The sequence below is a fragment of the Dermacentor variabilis genome, chromosome 11 (genome assembly GCF_050947875.1).
Source record: "Dermacentor variabilis isolate Ectoservices chromosome 11, ASM5094787v1, whole genome shotgun sequence".
Classification (NCBI taxonomy): domain Eukaryota; kingdom Metazoa; phylum Arthropoda; class Arachnida; order Ixodida; family Ixodidae; genus Dermacentor; species Dermacentor variabilis.
The window spans coordinates 35,538,026-35,556,838 of NC_134578.1; the positions used below are offsets into that span (position 1 = coordinate 35,538,026).

General features: G+C 44.9%; 1 protein-coding gene across 1 annotated transcript in view; it reads right to left on the reverse strand.

Moving 5' to 3' along the window:
- LOC142563558 (uncharacterized) overlaps positions 1–18,813 on the reverse strand; it is a 142,484-nt gene that overhangs the window by 122,776 nt on the left and 895 nt on the right. The window lies entirely within an intron of this gene.

The following is an 18,813-nucleotide window of genomic DNA, read 5'->3' on the forward strand; positions in this document are numbered from 1 at the left end:
AAACAGAGCGCCCATCCAATCGTGATAATACATGTTATGAACACCAATTTTAAATACAAGTGGATTCAAACGAGGCATCTAGCTAACAGCACAGAGACTCGTAATGTTCGTAGCTGAGAACGTAGGCTTTGTGATTGTGGGATGAAATGATGTCGCGCATGTGGTGTGCGCGCTGTGTGTCGTCCGATTCTCAGATACTTTTCACGTTGTTCTCATATTTTGGCTGCATCAGTAACATCGGGTGGTTTTTCGTTGACTGATATCTTGGCACTATAACTCATCAAAGTTTCTCATTCCCTTAAGTTATGTGCCAGATCCTCGGAGCCTACCCAGTTCTTCGTAGGCGGTATGCCTTCGCGGCCGCGCATATGCGCACGTCATTGCTGTGATTGCTTTGACTTACCACTGGAAAAGAAAATTTGCGCTAACATGTGTGCGGGTATCCCATTTGGCATAACGGTTGAAAATATGCTAGAAACGCACTGTATTACTCATCGTCGTTGGCGATAATGCAAGCGCCTGACGGACCCTGTAACGGTTTGCGTGTGCGTTTCACTTCCATACGATAACCCACAGCGTTTGTAATTACAATGTTCCAGGGCATTTCCTTCATCCATGGAAAAAAGAACAACTGAAAATGGAAAAAAAAAAGAAGCTGAGACTTCTCGGAGCGCGCACGCCCTCGTCGCCCCGAGCAGCTGCGCATGCGCAATGGCAGCAATGGTCGTGCGCCTCTGCCCGCATCAATTTGAATTTTCAACGAATGCGCCAGGCACGTAAACGCTTCTTCCAGAGGTGTGCGGTGTCTGCCTGTACCTTGGTGTCTTTGTATGCATGTCTTCTTTGTGGCATCACACGCCAACTTCAGTGGGCGGTGAGTTTTAGCAAAGATGTTTTCCGTCAATAGCTTATGATTAGGTGAGCGCATTTCGTAGCGCGACCCGGCTACACGTAGCGTAGGCGACTCGGGCATAGATAGAGTCGGTTTGTCGTTTACGTGATTTCATAACCCGCTCTTGTTCTCGCTTCTACTATATGGAATGTTTTACGGCAAGCGATCGTTCACGCTCGTTGATTTTAGCGTCATAGTTGATGTGCGTAAAAAAATACACTATGTTTTAACTTCATACTGTGCAGCCATCGAGTGGATTGTGTGTGTTCAGCAGCCAGTGTCGGTAGATCTCATTTCGCGGTGCTCAATTGGGCCGCCATGAACACTGCGCCGCTTGTGTGGTGAAATTCTCATGAAACCCTTTACGTATACACCTCGAAATTGTGTTACCGTGAGGAATTTTCGAACAAATACGTATAGTTGAATGAATGCTAGCGTGCTCGGTTGAAAAGCCATGTTTGCGGGGTGTGCATCAGCAGTGCGTGCGCTGCCGTTTTCTGATATGGTAAAAGAAGCCGTATCTTTAAGGCTGCTGGAAACCAATCTAAATATATGCAACCACAAAAGCTTTCGGAGCTCAGTCACTCAGTCACTCGCTGCTTCTCAACTTGGCCGTAAAAAATTATAGACAACAATAAAATAGTCGCTCGGGGAAGAGCATTTACACGTTTCAAAGTGAAAGCATTATTTGACGATACTTGGAAGATTTCTTTTTTTTTTGGGGGGGGGGGTCTCTTTTATGAGCAGCTTAGCAGCAGAAGTAATTTTCCGGGCTATTCGAAAAGGGTTAAGCGGCTTTCAATGCTTCGGCGTTGTGTAGTTTACGTGCTGTTATTCAATACGTAGCTGCTGGCGCAGATTCGCATTTTCACTATCCTGCGTAATATGAAGCGCTTGTCGTTTGCAACAAGTGTACCGGTTTTCATTACTGCCGTGGTCTCGGACAGACTGTATACTACATGCGCTGTACAACCTGGAAAGGAGCAAGATCATTTATTTATTCACGATGCCTTACAGGCCCATTGAAGCGCATTGAGTAAGGGGGGAGGGGCAACAGTAATTACATGACAGAAAAAAAGCCAAGTGCAACATCGTTAAACAACAATAACGCGCAACAATTTCAGGTTATCACGGAATGTTTCGCAATTGGAGATGGATGCAATGTGATCCAGGAGACCGTTCCAATGTGCAATAGCTCTAGGTAGTAGTGATGAGTTAAATGCCGGAGTTTGACCAAGAATGCGCATGAAACTGCGAAGCGTTGTGAATGCATCGAGATGTGCGCATAGAAGCCTGAAGCAGCAAACAGTGAAAGTCATTACTCGAAATATACTTGTGAAACAGACATAAAAGAGCATGGGCACGGCGATCTTGCAATGACTGAAATGCAAGGTCTTGTTTTATTCGGGTAATGCTCGAATGATAGTCGCAGTCGCCAGAGATGAATCTGGCTGCGCTATTCTGAACGGCTTCCAACATAAGGATTAGGTAATCATGACATGGTGACCATGTGGATGGAGCGCAGTCTAGTTGCGGGTGAACGTAAGTTAGATATGCTAATTTTTGTACATTAGAATGCACGTTGTGCAAGTTTCTACGCAAGTATCCAAGAGATTGAGAAGCATTCGATGAGACAGTTGCTGCATGCGTTGTCCAGGATAAGTCCTATGAATGATAAACGCCGAGATATTTGTACGATGTGGCAGTCGAAACTACGGTATTGTTAATCGAATAGTAAAACACTGAGTTAGTGCGCTTCTGACTTAACGAGAATAACTTGCATTTAGAGGCGTTAAGGTACGTCTGCCAAGTTGCGCACCCTCTATAGGTTAGTTCAAGGCCATTTTGGAGAGCACAATGATCATGGAAACATTTAATATTGTGGTAGAATACGCAGTCGTCAACGAACGACCTAACTGAGAATGAGATGATAGCGGGCAAGTCGTTGATGTATATTAAAAAGAGTTCCATTCGTCTTTTCTTAGTAGGTAACGCACAGATTATTCAGATAACTTAGTGGACATTGCACCTGTTCTACCCTTATCAACACACCTAAGAGATCGTAACAAGTTTAGCTGATAAGCAGCCTTCTCAATACACCCCCTTCATGTGCTTTCTACTAAATGTGCGCCAAATAATGTGAACACATTATTTGGCGGAATATGAGAAAAGAGATATTGCAGACCGTTCTAAGCGAAAATAAATTGCAATTCTTAACGTGACTATTGAAATGGCAGTCACTTTTCTGAGCATGTTCGTTCCACACGAGCATATTGCATTAACATCCGAGAAATGTGCACAGTCCAGCCGGGTATCTTTGTTTCAGCAATTATTATTATAGGAATCGTTTGGGATTCTCGCATTTGTTTCTTAGGTTGGCAAGTACACTATATGTCATATGAACCTGTCTTGAAACGAAACGTACAGTTGCTGGCACCAACAACCATTACGGTTGTCTAAATGCTCATTATATTGTAATATGATGAAACATTACAATAGTACTGATTCGTATTGGCATGTAGTATTTAGTGAGAGGTAAACCAAGTTAACTAGAGGCATAAGTAATGAGAGCAAATTATATTTAAAGCTACTAATGAACCGTAAAAATAACTAATTGAATAGTTTTCCCTCACATTGTGGCATCTGCTTTACGTGTTTGTCTTTCTGTGTCCTTGTCTTCTGTGCTGTACTCGTGTTGCCACGAATTCCGAACGTGCCCAAGCCCTTGTCAGGTTTATTAAACAAGGAATTCAATTCAGTTGAAGCTAATACTGCATGTCAAGTGATTGACGTGTTATTCATTTTATCTATATATTATGGACTGGCCGTACTTGGCAAGCATTAATATCTTTCTTTTTTTTTGCACTTAAGCTGCAGGTGTTATGACTGCAAGGAAATTTCCATGAAAACAGGCAGGGAAGACTTGGAAAAAGATGAGGAAATTTGAAAATGTCGAAGGAGGAATGCTGTCTTGTTATGTGCCATACGAGGTTTCCAGAGAGCCTCTCGGTTAAAGATATTTTTAAAACGTTCCACCTCACAAAAAATTGAGACAGATTGGTCCCATTTACTGAAAAAATCATCAAAGTGAAGCCTACTGACACCGCATTTTTTACTCATTTTTTCAAAAGTAAAAGACCTAAATTTTGAAACCTTAGAAAACGTACTCATGTTTGAGAGCACTCTTATTATTTACTGTGATTGCGTTTATTCGAACTATAGTTTCAGTTTTGTTTCCCAGGAGGTTTATACTTGTCGTGTCATGACACAGGAAATTCTCGCGCGGTATTTCGGGTGCCCATACGCATACCTAACTTGGAACCGGGTCAGCATGCCCACGAGGCCATGTTATCCGTAAGAAACTAAGTGATCATATCAATGCAATCAGTCCACCTGCCTTCTGTTCAAGTGATGAACAATGATGCATTCATTGAAGAGTATGAGAAAGACATTTAAATGTGTATCAAGGAAAACAAATTACAATCTTTGGCATGATATTCTCAATACTCCAGTCACGCTCCTGAGCATATCACTCTGCGTGGGCATATTTAATTTCAAGCCCAAAAATGCACGGACAGTCCAACTGGGTAACCTTGTCTCAGCAATGATATAGAGATAATTTGGGATAATTACAGTAATGTGTCATAGATTAACTTGTCATCATAGCAACATACTGTTGCCGCAGCACCAGAAGCAGTTGTGGCTGTTTAATTCTTCAACATGCCGATGGAATTAGGAAATTCGCGGGCGCTAGTTGGAATCAGTTGGCGCAGGACAGGGGCAATCGTGGGGAGAGGCCTTCGTCCTGCAGTGAACATAGAACAGGCCGATTATGATAATGATGCTGCTGCTGATGATGATGATGCCATGAAATGAAACATTGCACAGTAGTAGTGATTTATGTTCACAAGCAGCTATTAGCCATAGTTAAACCGCATTGTGTATTGACTTAAGTGGTTTGAGTAAATATATTAAGCTCCCAATGACGGTACAAAGAATACACAGTTGTTATTTTTGCCTCACATTGTTGCATCTAGTTATTTGGAGCATACACTTGCAGCACCTTTAGAATATATCTCACGAAGGTCAAGGGTGGCCTGGCGACCCTGCTTGCCAAGGGGAACGAGTCTGTAAATCTGTAAATAGCCTCCTTCGATCATAGCGTAAGACCTGCATTCTAAGAAGATTAATATATCGCGGAATAAAAACAGGTAATTCAATTTCGGTGCACTTGTTTTATTTGAATTTGCTTCAATTTTTCTGTTTACGCAACATATGAGAACGCAGCTGGTTAAGGAGCATTATTAAGCTATCGACATTGATACATAAGTGCAGATGAGAAGCAGCACGTTAACATATATAAAATACATTCAAAATTTTTTGCCGCCATATGTAAACAGAAATGTAAACTAACCTGTAGATAGCAGATAGCTAGCAGATTTCGTTCAACCCGATGCATTGCATGCAACTGCTATATTTCTTAAATGTTCTCTTGCACAAATGCTCATGCAGTCTTGCATAAAGATTCACGGCGACATGCATTTGACATTTTTCGACTGTTTCCATCCGCATGAATGATTGTCTATGTGCAGTCCCCTAGGAATATTCCCATGTGCATGCTGGATGCAGTACATTTTGATGGACATTTCCAATAGATTGCTTATTAACAACCCCAACAGCGAGTGTTTATATATAGTCGAAACTTAGTTGGAAGAATGGGGTTTATATAGCTAGTATAGAGGGTATCGATCCCGGCTGTTTTAGCCAAGGTGGTCAACGATAATAATATATTTGAATAAACACGATGCAAGACATAATATTATAACAAGACCTATAGGCCAGACCTCTGACGGCTCAACACCAGAGCCCTTAAATTCAGATCTTATTGCACCGCCTTTTTTACGTTATTCTTCGTTGAACAGCTTCACTGAATTTATGTTAGCTGGGTCACCTTCTATCGACAATAGTCGATAAATGACGTAAGGCTAAGGTGTATTGATTAGCTATAGACTGGCTTACAGGCATTGTCTATAGGCAATCTATGGAGTTATGGCTTAACACTTTTTTGTAAACTAGTGTATAACATGTCTGAGCCTATAGCGTCTACAGACTAACGAAAATTCATGCTTGTCTATAGACTATAAATGTCTATAGACTATTTATAGACATTTATCTATAGACGTTCCATAGAGTTCAGTGTGCGCAAATAGAGTTGTATAACACTACACACTTTTGTATATAGACATTCTGCGGACATTTGTCTACAAACTTGAATCTTCATTAATCTATATACAGTATATAGAGTGTCGATAGACTTAGGCATCTAATAGGCTTGTCTATAAATGTCTAAGGCCACAGGTCCATAGACTGTCTATAAATGGGTCGATAGGTAACTTATAGGCATTTGTCTATAGACACTCCATAGACTTCAGTCTACAAAAGTATAACTGTTAAGCCTATACACTTTTGTCTATAGACATTCTGCAGACAATTGTCTACAAACGTTAATTTTGATCAATCTGTCGACAGTCGATAGACTCAGACTTCTTACAGACTAGTCTATAAAAAGTGTAAGGCCATGCCTATAGACTGTCTATAGATTAATCTAAAGATATACAGACAGTCTATAGACTTCATAGACAGATGTCTATAGACTGTATATAGACTTTATATAAATGTTTTCGTGATGGCACGTATGGGAAAAGGTGTCTCGCTTTTAGAAGTGTGAGGTGATTCATGGTATTGTGAGTTCGCAAAAGGTCGTGAAGACTTGCATGACAACGAGCGTTCAGCGAAGCCGCGTTACAAGAAATTCTTGCACAGGGGCATATCAATGATGATGATGATGATGTGTGGTGTTTTGTGGCGCAAGGGCCAGGTTTGGCCAAAGAGCGCCATGAGAAGTGGTAGTGTTAACGAAGTATTATGGAAGATGTGACCTGGCTGTAAAGTGGCCTAAAAATAGTCGCTGTAAAGTACGTAAAATCTACGTGCTATAAAATTATGACGATGACTAATCACGAATACTATGAACATTAAAATCCATCGTAGAAGAATGATGCGTTGTTTAAAATATGCGAGATGTTAAATTGCTTACAGCACTACTGCCTCGCCAGAGCACTTGAACCACAAGGGCGTAGAGGCATGTGCTATTCAAAATAATTATTACAGCGCATCCTCTGAAGAGAGGAAGCGCTACGAACGTTTGGGGCTAATAACATCCAATACAACATCTTTCAAAAAACCTAGGACGGCGTTGGTGTCAAAGAGTGGTTCTGGACCAAGTAACATAACAGGGTGAAGGGGGATGTGCTGCCGGTATGCTAAGAGAAAATTTTTCTTTCTTTCAGATTCGGCTTCCCGACACTCCAGTAGTACGTCGAGGACGGTCAGCCTCGCCCCGCATCTACCACAGGCTGGAGGCTCGTTTCCCGTGAGTAAAAAGTTATGTGTGCCAAAAGTGTGTCCTATTCTTACACGGCAGAATAGGACATCTGTACGGTGGGATTTTGTTACAGGAGGCCAGAAACCTAATTGTGGCTTTATTACATGCAGTTTATTATTTATTTCTTCGTCCCACATGCGTTGCCAGGGGCATATCAAATTTAGTGCTGCGATGCGACATATGTCTGAACCGGTGTCGCGGGCTACCTGGAAAAACAGTGCAAGGTACGTAGAGTAGTACGTATATTTGTAGTTACCCTGCTGAGTGTTCCGTACGTTGCGTAATAAAAAAAATGTAGGGGCAGAGACTTTGATTTATTCGCCATCGTATATAGAGGAACACCACTGCGTAAGATAGATGCGCCGGCACGCCAGGCCGCCACCAGGAGTTCTCAATAATTTGCGTCCTTGTTTGGCGTGTGTGATTTATGGCGTTGTTTACCCGTTGCGTGACTTGATGAAAGAAGCAAAGTGATGAAAGATGAGAAGCTGCGGCAGGGCCCTTGACTTTTTATAAGACGAGTCGGTCGTCGTTGCCATCTTCTTCGTTACATGTTCGTTGAGCTAGGTTTTACCTTATACGCGGTTTCTCTTTCTTCGCACACTTGTAGCGATAATGTTTGTAAGATTTCCTGTTAATCATCAGAGTGGTTATGCACACGACGCAGTACCTGAGTGGCTATGGCTGCCAGCTTTTCGGAAAGTGGGTGTAGGTTCGATTGCCTTGTCGGCAGCGCTGTTTACGCACGGGGACGGAATGAATAAAAAACTGCAGTGTAACAAAACTGATCTGAAGAGCACTCCACTGTACGCAACGTGGGACACAGACCTTGCGTCTCCTCGGGACGTTAACCCTTTAACTGCCAGCTCAACAATATTTTTGGCCTTACAAAAACATTTGCAAACGCTAGTAAAGAAAAAGATATTAGTCTGTTTAGAACCATAGAAAGCTGAGCTAGTTGGTAAGGATTCATTATGCCAAAACGTGAGGCGTGCAGACAGGACACAAGGCTTGCGCAGATGGGTTTTGCGTATTCTTTCTTCTTTTCGTCTCAGCGCTCCCTTCAGTTGATAGACGGCGTTCGTGTTGTCCACTTCTCTTCTCTTGTATCCTGTCTGCACGGCTCACCTATTTTGCTTAATGAATTATTAGTCTGTGCCTTTCAATGCACCCTAAATTATGTACTTGTTCAACAACGGCGTTGACAACAATTTCGACCGTCAGCAGCATATGTTTAGGTGACCTCGTTGTTCTCTTCTTAGCGAACGTGGTGGTAATATTCTTGCGAATACTAAAATTGTTTTGTTTAAAAAATCTCCTTTTTTTCTTCATAAAGGTGCATCTCGAGAATGCACCCATAGAAATGCACCCATAAAGATGCATCTCAAGAAGAAACATTGACCTTGTCAATGCAAGTACCAAGCCGACGTTTTGGACCATACCTTCGCCTTTAACCAGTCGGTCAACAATATTTTAACCAGCTGCATCTTACTTAGTTTTCACAGAAAGCCTTTAATATATTGTTTGATATGTATTTGAATAATATAAAGAAATAAGGTAATCAAATATTCTAGGTCAGTATTTATTATTTTGCCAGTTAAAGGGTTAAACCCCGTGAATCGATAATTTTCGATAAGCTGCTGTTACGGACAAGGAAGGAATCGGTATGAAGAGGCTCCTGGAGCATTATTTTCTATATGCTACAAGACATTGGCAAGGGGAAGACTCCTAAAATTGTCATTGATGACACGTTGATAATTTAGAGCCCTGGATTCTAACATCCTAACCCCTCCTTCTAGGACAGAAATTCTGCCTGCGCAATTGTAAAAAAAGAAGAAAAAGCTAAGCAAGACGGCAATAGTTAAATTTTAGACACACAAACGTTGACAACGTGTGAAATTTCCCTCCCTCTGCGTCATCTTTCACATGACGCACTGTCTCAGCAGGACTCTCAAATTGTTCCGCTCTTCTCTGTCCCGTCGCATTTTTACCGCGTTTTCTTGTCTCTGCCGTAATTTTGAAAGCTTTCACGTGACGTCACGGGTCCAGCTGCTCACCGTGCCCGTGCACCAGCAATACATCTACGATGGATGGATGGATGTTATGAGCGCCCCCTTTGGAACGGGCTGGCGGGTGGCGCCACCAAGCTTGTATTATTTTATTGCCTATGTCCCACCTATGCTTAAAAAGAAAGAAAGCAAGAAAGGAAGGAAAGAACACGATGAATTTCTATGTCCAAAGTTTTTGAACCCTTATTTTGAACTTTGTTCTGAACACCTCTGTTGGTGGTCGTTTCTCTACTTCCACCAATCTTCCAATCGCCTCTTACTAATCTTACGATTGCGTAAGCGCGCCATCTATCTGGAGTCGTGTGTGCACAGTTCAACGTGGATAGCTTCTGTCAATGGGCCTTAATTGCTTCCCTCGCTGAGGAGTGCTCCACAAATAGAGTCACAGGGCATTTGATGGCTGTTATATCGTATGTAAGCAGCGGTGGCCAAAAAGCCTCGCGTACGTATGGTTTATTTTCTCTGAAATCCGCCGTGGCCTCTCAGTGGCTATGGTGTTGGGCTGCTGAGCACGAGGTCGCGGGATCGAATCCCGGCCAAGGCGGCCGCACTTAGATGGGAACGAAATGCGAAAACACCTATGTACTTAGATTTACATGCATATTAAGGAACCCCAGGTGGGCGAAAATTGCGTAGTCTTCCCCTACGGCGTGCCTCATAAACAGAAAGCGATTTTGGCGCGTAGAACCCCATAATTTTCTATTTTCTCGGCGTTCTCGCTTACTGCGTCTAATCACACTAAGTTAAAACAGGGCGGGCACTCGCACGGTCCGAGTCATTCACTATCAGACCTCGGCCGCCATGCGGGATGCTCCGAGTTTCACGCTCGCTTGAGCTTGCTCGATGGTAATCAGTGAACAAAGATAGCGCAGAACGCGCTCAACAAGCACGGAATGAAATATCCAGATAAAGCCACATATGTCAACATGGCACACACCCTGCGCACGTCGCTTCTACGTTTGAAACACCGAACACTGGGAAATGTTACGTGCCAGTGCCGCTTGTTATCAGCGCAATACCGCAAAACTTAAAGCTCCTTAAACTTCGTAAAGTATTGCCACGCTTTGAAGAATGCCGCCTCCTCCTCGCGCGCTCTGGCCTAGGCCGACGCCGCGTCTCTATTGGCCTAATAGCATCACGTGGGCCCTCGCGCCGTGCATCAGCGCCATTTTTGCTCGAGGAGCGTCTACGGAGCGGCGAGCAGCGCATGTTGGCGCCGTTGCTACGCTCGAGCAGTGTAGGCGGCGCCACGGTCGAGAAGGGAGCGTGAAAGAGAGGAAAAACGAGGACGAGTGAAGGCGGAGGCGAAGTGTCGATACTTTACGAAGTTTAAGGGGCTTTAGCAAAACTGTGACTGTCCCGCCATCTATCTGCACACTCGGCGCAAGCCGCTCGTCGAGTTTTTTTTTTTTTGTAGCGTGTCACGTGAGTGTCTCGTATTTCGCACGTTGTATATCTACCCACCGTAGAATCTGAACACTGCAGATGTGGCGCATTCCCAAGCCAGCCATTTCCTTTCTTGCTAATACATTGAAGGAGAAAATTTTTGTATATCACTAACCGATTCATTCGTTCATCCGTCTGGCGGTCGCCTGTACGCCGAAAACTCCTCCAGCGCAACCCCATGCGCATGTGTGAAAAAAAGAGGGAGAAAGAGGCGTGTGATTAGCCAACACCAGCTAAATAGCGCAAGGCCTGTTTACTCCTATCCATGACGTCACGCTTCCTGGCCCGACATTTTCAATGACAAGCCTGGCGCGATGAAAGCGGTGACGTAAAAACCACGGTTTTTCTACTCGGGAGTATCCCTGTTAGTTTCTATGGCAGCCGGCCCAGGTAACACGACGTCATGAACCGTAGTTAAAAGGCATTGTGCTATCTAGGTGGTGTTGGATTAGCTGCACGAGTAGTGTCGTCGTTGCTCTCCGTCACAGCAGAACGCGCGCAGCAGTTTTTCGCCGGCTCCGAAATGGGTAGGCTACGCGCCATACGTACTCCTGAAGAGCAGGCCACTTTCAATCAGCAACGCCGCCAGCAGAACCGGGAGCGACCTCGTCTACGCCGTGCCGATGCTGCAGCCCAGGCTCAAGAAGAGGCTCGTGCAGCCGAGTGTAAGCAGGAACTGCATACCGAGGATCCGGCAGCCTACCAAGCGGTCGTTTAAAGAACCGTCGGGATTAACTCGGTCATAAACACCGGTGCCGCATGTTTGAGTTTCGCTCGTTAACCATCTGTATGGAGCGCTTGGGCGGGTCTCTTTTTTCTATAACTTACTTTCATTTGCAATGCACAGAGTGGAAAGATCAATAAATGATAGAAAGAACCGGCGGTTCAATCACGTGACTCCTTTTTTGTCCGCCCACGAGGTAACGCCCCAGTTATCATAACCCGAGAGTGAATCTAGATTAGCCAATGAAGCTAGCTAATGAAATCATTAGCTCATTCATCTGAGGGCCTCACCAGAGCTCGCAGAGATCACGAACTTTGCACGCGCGGGTCTCTCTGCATAGCAGCTCGCCTTTGCTTTATATTGCACTCTGTTGTGGCTCTCTCTTTTCGTTTTCTTATTGCAATAGCAAGGATACTGCACACTCTATACCCGTTCGCGCACCGTCGCTGCTGAACCGGCATGGCTAGTGTCGGAGGCCAGTGTTATCAGCCGCAGTTCCGAGGGTGAGCATGCGAGGGTGAGCCCGAAAGGCTGTCGCCTGAAATGCGGCTCTCTCTTCCGGCACGGCCAGTCCATCTTCTCTCTTCCGCACGGCAACACCATCCAGATGGTCAGCAATGCTTCAGCTTCGTCGCAGCGATTTAGACAAACATTCTGCCAATTAGCGAACTCTCACGCTCTCAAACAAATCCCCAAATGGCTGAGTTTGCAGTGAAGGAGTGGGTACGCGTTAATCCTCAAGTTTGCTGGCGGCACAAAGCACCGCATATAAAGCTCGACGGGACATCTGGTGTATACGAGAGGCGCCAAAGTGAAACGGCCGCTCTTAGCGCAGCCTGCAGCGGCACAGAAAATGCCCCAACGACCCCTCATTTAAAGAAACTCAAGGGGATATAAGAACACCTTTAAATAAGACGACCTACAACTCATAAAAGAAAATAATTGTGGGGTTTTACGTGCCAAAACCATTATCTGATTATGAGGCACGCCGTAGTGGAGGGCTCCGGAAATTTCGACCACCTGGGTTTCTCTAACGTGCACCCAAATCTAAGTACACGGGTGTGTTCGCATTTCGCCCCCATCGAAATGCGGCCGCCGCGCCCAGGATTCGATCCCGCGACCTCGTGCTCATTAGCCCAATACCATAGCCACTGAGAAACCACGGCAGGTGACCTACAACTCAGAGTGTAAAAAAAACAGAAATGGAAAAAAAAATAACTTCAACGCCGGCACGCTGTCAAACGCTAATGGTGTTACATGTAAATGAAAAGCACTTCCTTTTGTCAATTGGTGAAAGTGGCCGACCGGAGTGCGGCATAATCCAGTACGCAGCGTCATGCTAGTGGCGAACGTGTGGGAAATGAAATACAATGTAGTGCAATAACAAGAGAGGGCAGGCACGTTCCGCGTGTACGCTAAAGTATGCTCCCGCCTGCAAAATTTTTCGATGCAAATTCGTTTCTTTCTGCTCCGCGGGCACGACACCACTGCGCAGTTGTCGCCATGGCAGTCCCCAACATAACAGCAGCGCATACGCATTCGCGACGCGTCGAACCAGGGAGTGCAAGGAACCGTGCTTTTGTCCCCGTTCTGCCACGGGTGTCCGCGTGTACACTTCAAAACTTTGCGACTCGGGATTTGCGCGCGTCAGCCGGAGCGACCGGCGTTCCAGGGGCCCGGCTTAGGAAGCGTGCACAGAATTGTCAACAGCGAAGGCGACAGATCTGCGCATTTCTTTTTAAATTTTATTTGTGCACGCTTGTCGTTCCATACGGACACCCGAGTCGCACTTTTGTGAAACGAAAGGTCCATGGCAGGAGCGACGGGCTGGCAACAGAGCGAGATAACACATACGGGCATTTCATGCCACTTTATGCCTTTTGGTCACTCTTATGGTATTTGTGTAAAGTACTTTGCTCCTAGTGGTACGCAGTAAGCCGCGCTTAGAAAAAAAATTCAAATTGCTTTGACCACGAACTTTCTAGGCCTTTGATGACCACGGCTTCTACAGCTGCTGCTGCGCGCTTGCTGGATAGTTAACACGTGCACAACAGCTCTAATATAACGAACCAGCTTAAATACATGTATATGTATAATCATGTAAGGAGCCAGCAAAGAATGACACCAGCGACAACATAAGGCAAACCACCTGTACTTACCGATTTAATTAACCCGCCGTGGTTGCTCAGTGGCTATGGTGTTGGGCTGCTGAGCACGAGATCGCGGGATCGAATCCCGGCAGCGGCGGCCCCATTTCTATGGGAGCGAAATGCGAAAACGCCCATGTACTTTTTGATTTAGTTGCACGTTAAAGAACCCCAGGTGGCCGAAATTTCCGAAGTCCTCCACTACAGCATGCCTCATAATCGGAAAGTGGTTTTGGCACGTTAAACCTCATCAATTAAGTTGTTAATTAATTAAGGTAAGGTAATTAAGTTGTTAGGATATAATTACTAAAAATCGGTCCCCTCGCTTAACCCCTTTCCTCTCGTTTGGGATGGTACAGATCACTTTACATATATATATATATATATATGTGTGTGTGTGTAAAGTCATCTGTGCCATCCATACACATTTACCGATAGCTGGATCTCTTGTCTGCGGAATTACGCAATGAAATAAAACGCGCTGTCTCAATGACCTCAGTGCACTAAATTTACTCCTTAAAGTGCATATTTCCTGTACCAAAGCGAGACTTTCTGTCTTGTTTTTTGCTGTTTGAACGGGTCTGGTCTGTGCGTCTCTCCCTGTGTAAGGCTGGCCGACATTGCAGATGGCACGTTAGTAAAGGGGCTTTTAGTTCCATTGTTGCTGTTGTTCTTTTTTTTGGCACATTACAACGGCGCCTGTAAGATCCGACACATAGCGCAAAAATAAAACGGACCACCGTCATGTTGGAAATAAAAAGCTCAACAAAGATTAAAATACTTCCTAACGCGAAATTTGAGCGCAGCTGCATACGGGTTTTCGTTCCGCGATATTATTGCCTGGCTCGGACAATCTGTCTCGTTAAGCCGTGTCCAAGAGGAAACGTTAGAAGTAGTACCATTCCTGCTGTTCGATCTCTTTAATAGAGAAAATGCACATTTACTGGAATAACTTAATGACTTTAAACTGATAATAATAAAAGTACCTATTAAGACGCGTAAACACTAAACATATGCAAGAGACAAAGGTGGTAAAAGATGGATTAAATGAAACAAAAATAACGAACACGAGTCACTGTATATACAATATTTCTTCATATTTCCAGCACAAGTCCGTACTATTTAAAAAGAATTTTATTGCAATAATCTGCTTCTAAGGCCGGAAACTAGCAATTGTCCATTTATTTTTTTATTGATATGAATGTTTCGAAGGCGAGATTTACAATTCTCGTGCGGCCGGCTATTCCTCATCGCCAAGCAAATATAATGCAAACGCTGGAACAATAACAACGTTGGCTACAGTATAAGATGCGTTGGGACATTCGCGTGAAATTCGCTTAATGAGTTTTAAGCCGCCTTAGCGACAACGTGCCTGGGCTTGTCTTTACGAGATTTAGTGGCCTTTTTAAATATGTAAGTAGCAATTTCCCTCATAAAACTACTCAAGCAATTTTGACTGCTTCCAAGGCGTTGCACCAAGTCCGTGTGAGCGCCTCCAATTTTCGTTATCTCTAAGGACACGTCGAGAAGGTCATTAACGAGCCATCCGAGTGAACCAAAACTGCATTTCTATAGCAAATGTAGAATCCCGAAATCTGACAACGCATGAAAAAAGTGGGGGTTACCTTGCCCATTCATATCTTGGCCGCTGAGTCGCTAATGTAGGACGCACCTCTAAGTAATAGTTATTAAAAAGAAAGTGTGCAGAAACCAACAAACGTCAATGGCAACGAATAGTGCGAGCGAGGAAACGAACGAACGAACGAACGAACGAACGAACGAACGAACGAACGAACGAACGAACGAACGAACGAACGAACGAACGAACGAACGAACGAACGAACGAACGAACGAGCGAGCGAACGAGCGAACGAACGAACAAACGAACGAACGAACGAACGAACGAACGAACGAAGGTTTTCCTTGCCGTGCTCTCTACTGCGGAATCTAAACCTTCATGCTCATCAAAACTAAAGGAGCTATAAAAGTGTCCTTCGGTGACAAACCTGAGCTCGGTTGCTCGAGAGAGCGCACCATTTGCAACGGCGCTTTATCACAAGTCTGACCACCGACAACCAAGCACGAAAACGGACTAAAAAAGCGGACATATAATCACTGAAATAAAGTTGCCAGTTTCGCCCGAGCGTTGACAGTGATAACGGGGTTTAGCTTTGGGCTTGATTTTTACTACATATACCTGTACGAGGGTGCGGCACGTTGGCACAACCCAGCGCACAAGGAAACCCCTGCTGTGTATAAGAAACAGCACCCTCGCAGCTACCAGGCGTCTCACAACTCTGTCGCGATAAGGAGCATCGCCAGGGGCATTGCAGACATCGCAACTCGATGGCGCACAAGATGAAGCCGACCTAAGACCGCCGGCGTTAGTCAGAGCACAGTGACATAGTGGATAACGTTAGCTCGACGCGTACTGCCCTGGTAAGAGCGCCAGCGCGAAGTAAAAGAACAACACGACAGGGAGCCAAACTGCTCTCCCCAGTAGGCATGACGTACCCACTAGCCCAAACCGCTACCCTTTTAAGCCCGTTCCACTCAAAGCAGTGCATGTGCAAAGCAGCTCAGAAGAAGGAACGCTGGTGCACTTATGGTGTAGGCGCGCGCACCACCCATTGCAGCAGCGAAGGGTAGAACGCTGCCCTTTCTCCGCCACCGATATTATCGAGCGAGACGGTGCGTCAACATCGCTTCGTCATTTTTGCAATCAAGCGCACTCCGCTTCTCCGGAAGCCCTCTAACGCATGAGTACCCCCTGTGCCGTCGAGCGAATCAAAACGACTGTGGCGGGAAGGGCGGTGAAGGTGCCAACGACGGCGTTATTAGAAGCGGAGCTTTCCTAAGCAAACGTCACCGGGTTTCGTGACCTGGTCGGCTGCCTGGCTTTTCTCTTGCTCAATAGGCCAACCAATGACACCGGGGTACGTGCGCCGCTGGTTTCCTTGAACCGCCACCAGATGGAGCTCAGCTTCGCGCATCCGCGGCAGCAGCGGCGCCGGCCGTGCGGGGGAAAGAAACACAAATAACCAGAAAGCTCGCCTTCCCGCATGCGCATTTGCGTGGTAATGAGGGAGCGAACGATTCTTGCGGATATAATGTATTAGACTTCCGCTGCGTACGTATGCGCGGGCTGCCTCTGAAGTCATGATGCGTTCAAGGCATCCTTCATACTCGCTAGTAGGCAGCAACTCCACTTAACAAAAGGCTCGGTATAATTTCCGTGCGCAAGCGCTTGTGCTTGTGTGTTTACTTATGTTTCGACTATTCATGCCCTCACACAAAGCTTCGCTGTATATTGATTTCAACTCGTTGCACCTGTTGAATTTTTGTTGCCACTGGCGTCTATATCATTCCTAACGCAGTAGTAATAAGTAAGACCAATAAGGAATAAGGAGGACGTCATAAAGAATAAGGAATGAGGTAGGAATAAGGAAGACGTGTATCAAGAAGACGTCTTGAAAGAATTAAAACGTAAAAGACGAAAGACAAAGAAAAATTTTCGGCATCACATGGCGACGCTCAAAGATATGCACAGTTTAGGAAATACCTTACATCCCAGACTATAGGTCACGTTCTCCTTCCAAAAATATTTGTCGGTGTGTTTTAAACAACGGTGCGGCCTATATATGCACAAAGGCATGCACGTTGGCGTGGGCAGTCTCGCAAGAGTGATTCAGCGGCCGACGACGTTGACCCGTTGATGCTGCTGTCCGAAGTAGCTGAACTTTTGACTGCGTCGCTGGATGAGGGCTTCGATAGCTCCCAGTGAGGTGCAATAAATATTGATTCTTGGCGCCTAAGAGAAGTGTTGGTAGAAATTGCTTCCTTTAAGGATTTTCAGCTCATAAAACTTTTGTGGACATTGAGTGCCATAGAATGGCGAAGTACGGAATTTCACAATCAATGTACAAGCATGCGTAATGGGCTTTCATCATGCCGGCTGAATTATAATAGGTGCGTTTTATGCATCGGTGCGTCTTATATACGCGTGCGACTTACATAGCAACCTTTTCTTCGAATATCGCGAAGTGGAGGGCGTGGTTTATACAGAGGTGCGCAAGTTATAGTCCTGAAAATGCGGTAAGTGATTGTGCACAAGTTATTCGGAGAACATGCACAGAAGTTCAAAGTTTTGTAGACGAGTTTTCCACACTTAGGGTACTGGATTACCATCTATTGTAACTTGGGGCAACACTTTTAACAACGTAGTTGTGGGTGGTTAGGTTTATCCAAGCATTATTGCCCCAATGACGTTGGATGGCCACTCATCTCCCTATTTTTTCAAGTATCCCAGGGCTTGGTATAGCTATCACTTTCCGCTATGTAAACGCTTGTGTGGTTCTCCTGAATGAAGTACAATTATTTAGAAGTGCGACTGCTATTTGACGAGTTCACCTTGATTCACGTTTCGTAAGCCTGCCCCTGTTCTCGAAAGGCGGTAATCCGACAAGTGAACGCTGGCGCAACATCAAATGAACGTTCTAAACTAACGAAACAAGACAAACAGGCAAGCAGGCGCCGCTCCGCTGCTCGTTCAATTAGGTCAGTAAACAGCGTTCCCGAATTTTGCATCTGAGCCAAGTAATTTCGCTTGGTAGCGTGTAGCGCACACAGGTTTAAGTATGGGGCAGGTCTTCAAGAACAGAGTTACTAGGGTTCTTTAAACAGAAAAGTAGCAAATTATCTTTCGCATGTTGTACGCGTTGCGGGTCTAGACAAATTAACGGACACCCGTTCGAACAGATCAGTATCCAGTTAGCAGATCCTATCAATTCCGCTAGAGCTCGTATTCGTTCTGCGGAAAACACAATGTAAGAGAGAGCGGCACGTCAAGAACGCGGTAAATTAATTGAACCTTATGAAGATAAGACGCAACTGTTCCTTGTACCATAGATATATACCTACACATTCTTATTTTTGTAAAGAAAGTCGTTGAGACGTTCACGCACGTGCAAAGAGCAATTCAAAAAATCGGAGCCTCCATATACGCAAAAAAAAGGAAAACGACAGTTAAACATACTAACTGTTCCAATTGCACAGCAGTTGCTAGCCCCTAATGATATTCGGCATATTTG